Here is a 13,588-nt window from a genome sequence, read left to right as displayed (position 1 = left end):
GGCCTCCAAAAAATCCAAGGTGAAAAAGATGTGAAATCAAGGGTGGCGGCCAAGAAATGGCTGTAATGGTAGGTTAATAGCAAAAATTTTAATAACAATTCAGGTGAATTTGTGTTCAGCACCAAACTCACCTGAATTGTGGTTATTAAAATTTTTGCCATTAACCTATCACAGCCATTTCTTGGCCGCCACCTTTGATTTTACATCTTTTTCACCCTGGCTTTTTTGGAGGCCCCACCCTTTTTTCACGGCTTGGCTGTTTTTGTATAGATAATATACTTACGGTAATTAGACAATGGCATGCAGCCCTTCCATTGATGTGTGGAGGTCTCTTATTTACAAAGAAACCTGCTGTCAGGTGTCTTACTGGTATAGACTATGACACACATAGTATGCTTTGAAGTTTAGTTGTTAATAAGGAACAAAAAAAAAGCCACAGGTATCTCACCAGTTTAGATACCTACTTGCGGGTATCTCACGGGTATCTAGATACCTACTTGCGGTATTCCAATAGATACCCGCAAGTAAATATCTAAATTGGTGAGATGCCCGTGGCAATTTTTTTTGTCACATGCTTTTCTGGACTCCAGTCACAACAGCCATCAGAAAATTTTCTAGAGTGTAAAGAAAACACCTCTGGATCATAAAGATGATCATATTCATCTGGGAAGCCTACTAGTAAATTATTTTAGCACTAATTCAATCAGGAAGCAGCCATTATTGACAGTGACTAGAGCTGCATGTGCCATAGTCTAAATCAGTTATTGCACAAATCCACGGTATCTCCACTATTTTAGAGACCTTCAGAATGGCACAATAATCACCTCAAGCTTGCCCTTCAGTGATTATTGTACCATTCTAGTCTCGAGAACAGGACATAAATGGCAAGTGGGAACAGGAATGAACCATGGAAAATGCCTGATAAAAGTCATCATGCAATGTACAGGTTGGATAGGTTGGATTTTACAGGACAATGTTTCTTTGCAGCATTGTTTGAGTCCTTTCGCTAAAATGATCAAAACACTCTAATAGAGCAGTTACCTACATTAAAATACTCTCTAATAGAGCAGTCAAGAATGTTTTATTGACTATCCCACCAAGGACTTGATTACCTCACCAGGGGCCCACATTGATGCCCAGTGAATTGATGGGCTATAGCTGTCATAGGATAGGTATAATAGGCTAGCTAATTCATCAACATTGAAAGTTAGCTACTCCTTTGAAACCAGAGACCTATTAAATGAAATGTTTAGAACATCATAGTTTATCTCTACATCTTAGAGAATCTTTCCCATAGGAGCAGTAAAGAATGGACCGTCAACCCTGACTTTGTTTGTACAGTTCTTTTTTGTTGTTATTGTTATTTGTTGTTTTTTTCTTCTTTCTTTTATGTATATATACCACTTTAGCGTGGGCGTTCAAAGGCACCACTCGGTGTTTAACTTACATATTGCCCAGGCAATATCATGGGAAAGTGGTTTGCCAATGACTTTGATTCCCAGCCAGTTCAAAGAAACGATATGCTTTGACTCGTTATATTGAGCGACATAGAACTCTGTATTGTGGGACTCGATTTTGTAGTGGTTGCTAAACTGAGTATATTCTCTAAGATGGGCTAGTTGGTTGTTAGTAAAGGATAATGAAGGCACAAAATAATTGTTTGGACAATTGTAGATGCGTATTTCTACCCACCGCGTATCAGCCTTTGAACAGAGCACAGAACAGAAAAACTACTACTGTCTATGCTGAAATAGGTTAGTAACTTACAGTCCTAAGTACTTAACTTAATATAATAACTTACTTACTGTCCCAATAGGAAAGTTAGTTGGCTTAACTTAGTACAAAAATGGTAACAGTATAAACTCAATTCCACAATCACAACAGCGTGTTGAAGCATAGCGACATATTAATGACGTTTTAACGTATGGACAACGTTTTGATGGCTATTGGCCCACACTTTTAAAACCACAATCGATTTTCAGATGCTACTGCATAAAACAAATGGGATGAGTTCTCGTTAGTTCTTTCACCTATTAGGTGAGTGTGCCCCAAGTGATATATATCACTTATATCACAGCTGCTTGGGATTTTGCTGACATATACACCCACAGCCGTGGTATAACTGTTACATATATATGTAGCCAACATTGTTTTCCTTGCCATGCCCACAATGCATCTACTGTGTGGATCTGATATGTAGTCACATGTTTGTCCGAGGTTTCATGTACTGTTTGTTTTCTTTGGTCACTTTCATCATGATGGTTTCTCTTTCTAACATTTAGCCAATATAGCTTAAATAGGTTTGTTTACAAAGGGTTCTAATTAGCCGAAAGTACCTGCATACAGATGCAGGAAGTTGTACCTGCAACCTCAGGGAAAAGTCACATGATGGGTATGTGCTAGCTGCAGTATGTGTAGGTGCATGGTTCCAATGAGGAGACTAAGGACAACGTGAGCAGTCATGGGGACTCACTCCTCTTGGATAGGGACCAGCCGATTATGCTGGCATAATTATGAACATAATAGGTGCCTGAAAGCATTGAGCATAATAGGCAGAATACTTATGCAATGCTATAAAGTTTTGCTTATCAAAATACATTATCACAGAAATATACTCTAATTAAACAGTCAATAACCTTAATAGAACAATCAGATATAGCTGATTGTTCTATTAGAGTAAGTTGATTTTTCTGTGACATGCAATTTGACAAGCTAGTATTTATAATCTGTGCTTCATCCACTGACTATTTACTCATAGATATTAAAAATTTAAAATTTAAAAGGAAGTAGGGATTGATATGACAACTATACATGCTACAAAATGTAAGGAAACAAGCTAAAAAATGATACAGCTGAAATTAGAAACAATCCAGTAATAAAAGTAAGGAAACAAGATTAGATGACTACTTGCTAAAATGAGACACACTTTAATCCCTACTTTTGGCTAATTTGATGGTCTCATTTCAAGATGCTAGCCAAAAGTAGGGGTTAAAGTGTGTCTCATTTTAGCAAGTAGTCATCTAATCTTGTTTCCTTACTTTTTATAGCTGGATCGTTTCTAATTTCAGCTGTATCATTTTTGAGCTTGTTTCCTTTTTGTAGCATGTATATTAGCTACATCAACCCCTACTTCCTTTTGATTTTTTAATGTTTTAATAGCTAATTTGTTTATTATTTATGTCTAGGTAGCTAGCTATAGCATACTCTTGTTTTCCACATGATATAAATATCACTTGAAGCAACTATCTTTTACCTTCGTACGCAATAGACACCTCTAAAAAAAATCATCGTTTTGTTTTTTAAAGTTATTACAGCAACTGTTACAAAATCTTCAGCTGTATTTCTAATGACCTAAAGGAACCCTTGCTTTTAGAAGTATAAATCCCGAGGTGAATCTGCCCCTCGAAGGAATTCTTAGCTAGCTACCTCGCAAAAAACTAAGCTGGTAAGACTATAAAATGACTACCCAGCGTTAATGAATGCTAGGGACAACTCCTTGGCTACTAAACCTATTCACCCTTGTCTTATGCACACGTGCAATCACGTGTTTGGGTTGTGGCATGCACTGCAACTACTAATTATCCTTTGAGAAGAACAAATAAGCGAATGAATGTTGAAAGCAAACAGCATGGTACAGTGGACAGAATGTAATTGGAACAACAGACTTTGTGAAATCTGCCATCATTACGTTGGCTGTCTTGAAATTTTTGGAGCCGTACACCCAGCGCAACTGGATCTTACAGCAGGCAGTCAGGCAGACGAAATCCAGGTGAATTCCGAAAATTTTAAAACTCACTGTATATCAAAAACATGCTTCATTTACCAAGGTACAGCATCATTACAGTAGTTTTAATGCATTCCAGATGTTTTTTTACAGGTAGAACTTATTGCAAAGCTGTTTTTAAAGTGCAAAAAAGTTATGAAGCCATATGATTTCTTACCAATCCCTACTTATTAAGTACTATCATACTTAATGATAAAGTGCACATTTATTAGCAAAACATGAGAACTGAGGCATAAGTATTGAGAAAAGTTTTGATTAGTGCAGCATAGTACAATAGGTAACATAAAAAGCATAATCAGCTGGTTCCTATTCTTGGAGCCACTTCAGCCTTGCAACGATACCAGTGCTGCATGCATACTCCCATCATATGACTTCTTATTTGGAAACAGTAGATGCAGTTTTGAACCACTGCCAGTTGACTAGAATGCCTAGTGAAATTCAGTGTTAATTTAATGTTTAATAGTTGAATACTTTAAAATATTTATGATTTCAAAGGAGTAACTAACTTTCAATATTGATGACTTAGCTAGTCTATGTACCTATAACAGTCCACAGGCCATCAATGAGGGTCTTTGGTGGGATAGTTATCAAGACTGCTCTATAAGAGTGTCTTGATCGTTTTAGTGAAAGGATCCAAACAATGCTGCAAAGAAACATTGTGCTGTAAACTCCAACCTATACTCAACCTATATATTGCATGATGACCTTTATCAGACATTTTCTGTGGGTTGTTCCTGTTCCCGTCCCGTTCCTGTTTTCATAGAATTCTACTTACCCCTTAAAATTGATAGTTTGCAACTTTTATACCGTAAAGTCGGGTTATTAAGCGCATGCGCTTATAATTTTCGGAGAAAACTTTTTGTAAAAATCATACTATCTGTTAGGCACATACGCCTAATAAATAATTGTGGAGGGTGTAATACGGAATAACCACATTGTGAGAGTAGTTAATAGTCGCCACACCAGTGTGTAAGAATATTTGACTCCATTTCTGGGTGAAAGCCCTCATGATAAACAAGATTATCACTATCCAGAAGGCTGATTTGCTGTATACATAGCAAAGGGAGACCTCAAGGGAGGCGTAAGTGCTTGAAGAGACACTAATTTTTCAGTATTCTCAGCTTTTCTTGGCATTTCTTGCTGTGTGTAGCTTTATTGTCATATTTGCCATGTGCGCTTATCATCCATGGTTAATTACAAGAAATGTGTATGCGCTTAACAAATAATATGCGCTTAACAGATACATGCGCTTAGCAACCCGACTCTACAGTACGTGCTATTAATAATAACAATGAGCATTCTTTGGAAATTAACTTTCATGTATACAGATACGTATGTATACAGTTTACAATATTCGCTATCAGTAATTTGTAGTACATACATATCAATCACTATTATACTTAGAGGAGTATTGGAATCCATGACCGTTTTGAGCATCAACTGAAACATAAGTTTGGTCTGGTCTTAAAGCCAATACAGTGGACCTCGATTATCCGAACACCGATTAACCGAACTCTCAATTATCCGAACACCAAAACGACTGCTCAATTAGGGTATTTTGTAAAAAAGTGTATGCTTTATTAGAGTAGTTGAGCAAAAGCTCAGTATATAAATGTATGGATGTTCGATCTTACGTACTTTCGATTATCCAAACACCCTTCCCCCCCAATTAGTTCAGATAATCGAGGTTCCACTGTATCTTAATCATAAAGAAAGAGCCACTTTGTCATCAGAACTACTACTATTACTGCTGTTTACACCCTTGGCCCTGCATTCTATTCCTACTTGTTATCTCAATGTAATCAAAAACAGCCAAGCTGTAAAAAAGGGTGCAACCTCCAAATAAGCCAGGGTGAAGAAAGATGTGAAATCAAAGGTGGCGGCCAAGAAATGGCTGTGATGGTAGAAAAATTTAATAACAACAATTCAGGCGAATTTGTGTTGCCTCCTCCACTAGGATTCAGTACCAAATTCACCTGAATTGTCGTTATTAAAATTTTTGCCATTAACCTACCATCATAGCCATTTCTTGGCCACCACCTTTGATTTCACATCTTTTTTCACCCTGGCTTTTTTGGAGGCTGCACTCTTTTTTTTTCAGCTTGGCTGTTTTTGATTAGATATCATTTCTTTTTGTATATCATATCTAAAGCCAGCCTATGGCCAGCTTTAGGTATTTCTTTTAACTTGACGGTTGTGCAGAGTGAAAGCCTTGCTTGCAGGTTGTGTGAGCATTCTGTTGAGCCAAGTGAGCCAGCAGTAAAGAAATCGTCCAGATAATGTAGAGCATGGCACACACCATTTTTGTGTTGGAGGGACCAGTGAATAGCATCAGCTAGTTGGTTAAAGAGGAAGGGGCAGATCGGAGGCCAAATGGGAGACAGGTATCGATGTAAAATTTGTCACGCCATTTAATTCCAAAGAGGTTCCAGTCCTGTGGTCACCAGGATGAGGCGGAACACATTCTTGAGATCTATCTTGGCCATTAAAGCACTCCTTTCTAACATGGATACTATTGCAAATGCTTCGTCCACTGAGCAGTAAGATAGCATATAGTCCTGCGAATTGATGGAATCATTGATGCTGGACCCATAAGGAGCAGATAAGTGGTAAATTGTGCGCCAGCCCCCATCGTGCTTGGGGACCAAGCCCAGTCCTGAACAACAGAAGTTGGGGAGTGGAGGGGTTCTGAAAGGACCAAAAATGTGACCTGCTTGACATTCTGTGGCGATGTTAGCATCTAGTATGTCTGGTTGCTGGGATGCGGAGGCGAGGTTGTTGCTAAAATACGTAAAGTGTGGTCCAGTGTAGCCAATGTCACAGTCATGTTGGAGATTGTAAGTAAGAGCTTGCACATATGTTTGATTGGGGTGAGATAGAAGTTACCTATGGAGATTATGTATGTTGATTGGGGTTCTGTGTACCTTATGTATTTTAATAAGATTCTGTAGTTGTAGTGGTAGGTGCTCTGCAGGGGTGCATGGTGACTTTGGGGGATTAGTGAATGGTATGTGCATAGGCTGGGGAGCTTTGTGCACAATGAGTGTATATTAGTTTGAGAGTAGGTGAATATGTTGGATTTACGTCCCAAGGTGCTAGTATAGGGTGTGTTTACATGGAATAAGTCTTCCATGGATGAGTTGTATTCTAAAGGTTCAATGTATGATGCATTGTGGCCACTGTCTACACTGCTACTGCATGAGGTGTATTGTGAAAGTTTAGTGCGTGTGTACCCTATAACTTCAGAGTACAGTTACATTATGAGGCTCCCTGTAGAAAAGAACTACATAGACATTTCCCTGCAGCTGCAAACAATTTAACCTGTGTGACTTATTTTTATGATCAATCAACAAAAATGTTGATAATTCTCTGGTAGCCGACCAGCTCAAGGGCACATGCAGGGTTGTGCGTGAGAATAACTGTCAGGTAGGTGTTCCATGCCTGCATCCACATGGGAAATTGGAGGTTTGTGCATGTTGTGTTGTGTGGTGTGTGTAGTATCAACAAATGATGTTTTGTCAAGCAGTACAGAGAAATCAACATACTCACCTCTGAGGATCTGTTGCTGCAGTTGGGTTGGTACTGGCACTGACAGTTGCCGGGCTGTGTAGTGGGATAGCTGAAGTTGTTGGAGCTGTTGTGGTGGCAGCTGTACAGGCTGTAGTTGGCACTGTAATTGCTGCAGTGTTGGCTGTACTTGTTGCAGCTGTGGCTGTATTTGCTGTAGCTGTGGCTGCCCCTGCTACAGTTGTGGCTACACCTGCTGTGGTTGTGGCTGTAGTTGTACTTGATGCAGTTGTGCTGCAGTTGTGGCTGTAGTTGCTGCAGTTGTGGCTGTGCCTGTTGTGGTTGTAACTGCACTTGCTGTGGTTGTGGCTGTACTTGTGGTTGCGGCTGTACTTGCTGCAGTTGGGTGTAGGGTGTGGGGAAAGTAGCACTGGCAGCGAGTGTTGGGTTCTGGACTGGGTGACTTCAAGGTAGTCCGTTGTCGGAGCCAGCGATTGATGCTGGAGAGAGGGGAGCAGGTCCTGGTCTGGTAGAAGGTACTGTTTGGCTATAAGCAGCCTGGCAAACGAACTGATTGAACAGTCTCGCAAGCTCTGAAGGGGTGACTGCTGTAATAGGCGACGAGTAGACGGTCTGCTGTTGGGCTGCTGTAGTTGATGATGAGGAGACGACCTGCTGTGGCAGCGAGGATTGTTGTGAGGTAGGAGCTCCTTGCTGTTGCAGCACAGGGTGGGTTTCTTGCTGTTGCGCTGGTGGGATGCTGGAACTCCATCTTGCTGCTGGGATGTAGATGATGGATTGGGATTTTGCTGCTGCAACTCTGTGCTGGAGTCTTGTGGTGCATGAATGGTGCCGTATAGCCATTGAGCCATTGCCGCTTTTGTTCCAGTTGTGACCAAGTGGCGAAAAGCCAAGTGCATACATAGCACTTCTGCTGTCAGCCCAGTGAATTGGGCGATAGTGGCCTGTGTTAGGTCTTGGTCAGCTGAAGAACTGGACTTCTTCAACTTCTTTGATGTTTTCAGTATGATGGGCTGCTGTTCAACTGATAAAGCTGGACAGAATCTGTGACTCCAATACATTCGTCTGTGCCTTGAGTTGAGTACGCACATGCATAGCTATAAAATTAATAGTAACGCTGCATGGTGCACGTGACCCATTGTCCCCCCCTTTACCTCCTGTAACGGTCAATGATTTAGTAAACAACACTCACCACATGGTGGCTTATTTCTAGCTGAAACGCTCTACAAAATGTAGCTGAATCATCTCCAGTTTCCAGTTGATCTCTCTACAGGGTGACATTTTCTAGCTGATCTCTAGCCGATCTCTACAGGGTGAATTGTTTCTAGCTGATCTTTCTACTGGGTGACTTGTTTCCAGCTGAACTCTCTACAGGGTGACTTGTTTCTAGCTACACTCTCTACGGGGTGACTTGAAATGTAATTGAACACCCTACTGGGTGACTTGATCCAGCTGATTTCTCTACAGGGTGATTTGTTTCTGGCTGATCTCTCTACATGGTTATTTGTTTCTAGCTGATCTCTCTACAGGGCTGCTTGTTTCTACTGAGCTCTCTACAGGGTGACTTGAAAATAGTTAAACTCTTTGCAGGTAACAGGGTAACTTGCCTAACTGATCTCTCTACAGGGGATTTGTTTCTAATTGAATACTGTGCAGGGTGATTTATTTCTAGCTGATCTCTGTACAGGGCTGCTTGTGTTCTCTACAAGGTGACTTGAAATATAGTTAAAACTCTTTGCAGGTAACAGGGTAACTTGCCTAACTGATCTCTCTACAGGGGGATTTGTTTCTAACTGAATACTGTGCAGTTGGATTTATTTCTAGCTGATCTTTCTACTGAGGGATTTGTTCATAGCTGGATTCTCCATAGGGTGACTTGAAAAGTAGTTGGGCTCTTATGGGGTGACTTGATCACACTGACCTCCCACAGCTTCACTCTATAGGGTGCCTTGTTTCCAGCTGATCTATCTATAGAGTGATTTTTCTAGTTGATCTCTCTACAGCGTGATTTTTCTAGCTGATCTGATTTATTTCTAGCTGAACACCCAGAGAAAAGCCTATGAAAATGTGATGGCAAACCATGAAATTTCATGTAGTTTTCAAGGACACTCCCTATAAAAATTCATGGAAACTGCCTATGAAAATTTGACAATTCATGGCCACTGCAATCATGAAATTTTCTTGTGCAATGAAATAATTTTGTCAGTGCTATACAATTACTATGAAATCATGAGTATTTCATGGCATGGATATTACAATGAAATGACTTTCATGGCACTTAATGGGGATTATTTTACTGTTCATGGATAATCCATAGGTGTTTCATGGCACTGTTTTCTTGTAGTGCTACACGGTGCAGACTTCATTCTATCTGATCTTTTTACAGGGTGACTTGTTTCTGACTAATCTTTCAACAGTGTGGTTTGTTTCAAGCTGATCTTTCTACAGGGTGACTTGTTTCTAATTGATCCTTCTGTAGGGTGATTTGTTTCAATCTGATCTTTCTACAGGGTGATTGAAATGCAACTAAGCTTGCTGCAGGGTGAATTTTGTCTAGCTGAGTTTTCTACATATGATTTTTTTCTAGCTGATTTCTCTACAGGATGATTGTTTTCTCTTTTCTAGCTGATTTCTCTACTTCTTACTGGTTGAACTCTCTATAGGCTGACTTGTTTCTACCAGATCTCTCTACAGGATGATTTGTTTTGAGCTGATCTCTCTACAGGGTGATTTGAAATGTAGCTTATCTCTTTACAAGGCTATACTTGTTTCTAGCTGTCTTCTCTACAGGATGATTTCAAATGTAGCTGTTGAATTGTTTGCAAGATACCTTGTTTCTAGCTGATCTCTCTACTGAAAGAGCTTGTTTGTAGCTAAACTCTCTACAGGGTTGCTTATTTCTAGCTGAATCACTCTATGAAATGTAACTGAATTATCTCTAGGTAGTTGTTGTTAACTGATCTTTCTAGGGGTGACCTTTTACCAGCTGAACTGTCTACAGGGTAGCTTATTTCTAGCTGATCTCTGTACAGAATGATTTGTTTCTAGCTGATCTCTACAGGGTGAATTGTTTCTAGCTAATTTCTCTACAGGGTGACTTGTTTCTATCACATCTCTCTACAGGGTGATTTCTTTTGAGCTGATCGCTCTACAGGATGATTTGAAATGTAGCTTATCTCTTTACAGGGTTACTTGACTCTCTACAGAGTGACTTCAAATGGATTTGAACTCTTTGCAGGATAACTTGCTTCTAGCTGATCTTTCTACTGAAAGAGTTTGTTTGTAGCTGAACTTTCCACATGGTTGCTTATTTCTAGCTGAAACACTCTATGAAATGTAGTTGAATTCTGTATAGGGTGACTTGTTTCTAGCTGATCTCTCTATGGGTGGCTTGTTTCCAGCTGAATTCTCTACAGGGTCACTTGTTTCTAGCTGATCTTTCTGCAGGTAGATATGTTTCTAGCTGATCTCTACTAAGCTCTTTACGGGGTGACTTTAAGCGTAGCTGAACTCTCTACAGAGTGATTGGTTTGCTGCTGAACTGTCTTCAGGGTGACTTGTTTGTAGTTGAACTCTCTGCAGGGTGACTTGTTTGTAACTGAACTCTCTACAGGGCTATTTGCTTTGATACTAGTCGAAGGGTGGCTTGAACTCCCTATGTTGTTAGCTGAACAATGAATTGATTGTACCTGAACATTCTAATAGAGTGACTTATTGCGCAACTGAATGTTCTATTAGGGTGACTGCACTATTAGAGTATCTTGATCATGCACTTGTTACACTTAGTTCACTTTCATAGTGTAGCTCAGTGGATTTTAATCTGATTCCTTGTAAACCATTGTAAGATCACTCTAAAATGATTTATCTACCTCTCTACCTGATTTCAGCTGATTCCATTAACTAGTTTGGCTGATAGGTGTGGCAAGTATTACTTTTTGGCTTTTTTATTAACAAAACTTGATCATGCGCATTTTACATATGGTTGGCGTTTTTGTTATAACTCCATGACTATTAGCATTATTTCTTTCAAACCACAAAAGGTTTGCAGTATGATGGTTACTCTATGTACAGAATGATTTTCAAGTCATTCCTTCAAGCGGTTTACCCTGTGTCCGTGACAAAAAATTGCTATCGAATTTTTCAAAAATTGTGCATAACTTCCTTGTCCTTTATCCAAATTGTACAAAATTTGGACTGTAAATGTGCTATATTAATTCTTACAGCCTTCCAAATTTGAAGATTATCGACTAAAGCATGCGCGAGTTATAGCAATTTTTCTAAGTGGTGTGAAAAGAAGAAGAATAATAAAAAGACGAAGATAAAGAAAATACAAAGAAACTGAGACAAATTTTGAAGGCGCATATCTCAGTGATGGCCTGGCAGATTCAGCTCAAATTTAAAATGGGAGGTGCCCCACCCTAGGGGGTTCCACAGCAAAAATGGTTCATTTCCATCTAGCCATTATCACGCTACAGATTAGGGCTGGGACAAAGCTTCGAATGCTTCGTGGGTTCGAAGGTTAAGTAAACTTCGAATTATAAAGTATCCTTCGAAGCTTCGTTATGCACTCATAGTCTACGAAAGAATTACAAATAACGTTGTTATCTTTGTTGCAGCTGCTTCTTTCTCTTACGTGATCAATGTTCATCTCTTTGCGATTGATCTTCATGTGCCATGCCCACTTTCAAACCATTGAAGTTCAGTTTGCTACCATAGTTTCAGCCTTAAAACACCTTATAAAGTGATAGATAATGCATGGAAACGTGCTTCTAGCCATTACTTGGTGTTTACCTATGCATGGTTGCAGTATAGCAGACACGCCCATTTGCAATCGATCGATCACGTCATTCAGTACTGCTGCTATGCATTTTCCAAATGCTTACAAACTTATTAAATAGGTTTAGAAGATAAAACCTAAGAAGGATGCGCTGTAAATACAAGAAAACCTGTAACTTGAAATCTAACACCAAAGCTTCGAATGTTCAAACATTTTATTAGCGAATATTCAAAAGTAAATTTCAATATTCGTCCCAGCTCTACTACAGATGCGTGAAAACAGCATTTTCTAGGTCCTGTAAAATACACACTTGTCTGTCGCACACCCAGACTGGCTGTACTTGGCCGCACGACACACTATCGTGTGTCTTGATAAGACAACAAAAGATTAAATGTCTGGGCAAGTCCTTTACAGTGTGTCATTACTGAAAATTTAGCTCACACACTACATTCCACAGCTGGTTTCTTTGTGATTAGTCCAATTTTTTCTATTATGTATGCATATATGTACATGTCCACCATACTACATCCGGGATAAAGCAGCTGATTGTCAACTCTACCTGTCTCCATTGACTGTCTTTATTATCAAATGTGACTGGATCTGTGAAAACCCGACATATTGGCACATGTTTCAAATTCTTTATTATTGAATATTTGTGACCAGATTTTACAAAACCAATCCAAATCGCACATCAGGCAAAATCAAACTAACACCTCCATTGGCTACACTATCGTACTACTAGTTTGACACTCAGTACTACTCAAACTACTCGGCTGGTTTAAACAGACGTATTTTCTGGGTGGTATGTAGAGCTCGAAGGCCTTGTGAAGGACCTGGCTTGGCAAGAATCAGTAGTTTACTGGTGGACAGCCTGATAATGTGGGCCAGACGTTTTTCTGTGGATTTTGCTACATGTCAGCCACTAAGGAGCCAGCACAGCCCTGTAACCTCGTTTCTGGATTCCAATTGTGGTCTGCCTCTATTTGGAGGTCTAACCCAGGATTCTTGGCAAGTCACATGATCTCACATGATACTCCAGAAATAAGTTATATGTGACCAGATTGTACAAAACTGATCCAAATCGCACATCAGGCAAAATCAAACTAACGCTTCCAGTGAATAGCTACACTATTGCACTACTAATTTTGACACTCCATATTACTCAAACTACTCAAGGCTGGTTTCAACAGACATCTTTTTTGGGTGGTGTGTAGAGCTCGAATGGTGGTTTCAGGTCTTGTGAAGGACCTGGCTCGGCAAGAATCAGTAGTTTACTGGTTTAGAACCTGATAATGTTGGCCAGACATTTTTCTGTGAATTTGCTACATATCAGCCACTAAGGAGCCAGTACAGCCCTGGAATCTCGTCTCTGGATTCCAATCGTGGTCTGCATCCATTTTGAAGTCTAACCCTTGCCTGCCCCGCCACCCCCCACCCTCCACCCCTTTGTCAGCACTCGTGATGCTACTTTGCTCGCCCAACTGCTCAGATATTCTATC

General features: G+C 39.9%; 1 protein-coding gene across 1 annotated transcript in view; it reads left to right on the top strand.

Annotated features, from left to right (window-relative positions):
* Nucleotides 1-13,588, top strand: part of LOC136250837 (uncharacterized) — a 134,243-nt gene that overhangs the window by 67,613 nt on the left and 53,042 nt on the right. The gene's annotated exons all lie outside the window — the stretch shown is intronic.

The sequence above is a fragment of the Dysidea avara genome, chromosome 3 (genome assembly GCF_963678975.1).
Source record: "Dysidea avara chromosome 3, odDysAvar1.4, whole genome shotgun sequence".
NCBI classification, from domain to species: Eukaryota; Metazoa; Porifera; class Demospongiae; order Dictyoceratida; family Dysideidae; genus Dysidea; species Dysidea avara.
Note: the sequence above shows the minus strand (reverse complement) of the source record. Positions and strands in the feature narration are given on the sequence as shown.